We start from the raw sequence: 972 nt of genomic DNA on the forward strand, positions 1-972 counted from the left end.
GTTTTTAAAGCTTTTCTTTGATTTTTTAGCCATTTTTTGGGGTGATTTTTAAAGCTTTTCCTTGATTTTTGAGTCTTTTTGGGGTGTTTTTAAAGCCTTTCCTTGATTTTTGATGTTTTTTTTCGGGATGGTTTTAATTGTTTCTTTGCTTTTTGAGTCTTTTTTTGGGGGGTGTTTTTAAAACCTTTATTTTTTCCTCTTGGACTCTTTGACTCAGGGACAAAATTCCTCCAAAATGAGGATTTTTTTAAACATTTCTTCTTAAAATGTTCTTGAAAAGGGTTAAAAAAAATGTTCAAATGTCTCAAATTCCCCCCGAAAATGTAAATTTAGGGAAAATGATCAAATTTTGTCCTCTCGGGGGGGGGATCCCCACGTTGGGCCCAAATTTATCCGTTTTTTTCCCCCCTTAAAGTGCAAAAAATGAGGTTTTTGGACGTCGAGGGTGAATTTGAAGGGGTGGGGGGGAGACACCTGGGTTTGTGACGTCATCATGACGTCACGAGGGCCCCCAGACCGGTGGGTTTCTGTAGTGTAGTGGTTATCACGTTCGCCTCACACGCGAAAGGTCCCTGGTTCGAAACCAGGCAGAAACACCCCAAAATGGCTCCTTTTTTGGGGTGTTTTTTAAAGCTTTCCCTTGATTTTTTTAGTCTTTTTGGAGTGTTTTTAAAGCTTTTCCTTGATTTTCGAGTCTTTTTGGGGTGTTTTTCAAGCTTTTCTTTGATTTTTTAGCCTTTTTGGGGTGTTTTAAAAGCATTTATTTGATTTTTTTAGTATTTTCGGGGTGTTTTTAAAGACTTTCCCTGATTTTTTGCCTGGTTTTGGGGTGTTTTTCAAGCTTTTTTTTGCTTTTTTAGTATATTTGGGGTGTTTTTAAAAAGCCTCTCCTTGATTTTTTAGCCTTTTTGGAGTGTTTTTAAAGCATTTCCCTGATTTTTGAGCTTTTTTTGGGTGTTTTTAAACGGTTTC

The 972-nt window shown here is 36.9% G+C and overlaps 1 non-coding gene across 1 annotated transcript; it reads left to right on the top strand.

Moving 5' to 3' along the window:
- Positions 1-523: 523 nt before the first annotated feature.
- TRNAV-CAC lies at positions 524-596 on the top strand. Its single transcript has one exon. It is a non-coding gene; the product is annotated as a tRNA-Val (tRNA).
- The last annotated feature ends 376 nt before the right edge of the window (positions 597-972 follow it).

The sequence above is a fragment of the Chaetura pelagica genome, unplaced genomic scaffold (genome assembly GCF_000747805.2).
Source record: "Chaetura pelagica isolate M959 unplaced genomic scaffold, ChaPel_1.0 scaffold1794, whole genome shotgun sequence".
Classification (NCBI taxonomy): domain Eukaryota; kingdom Metazoa; phylum Chordata; class Aves; order Apodiformes; family Apodidae; genus Chaetura; species Chaetura pelagica.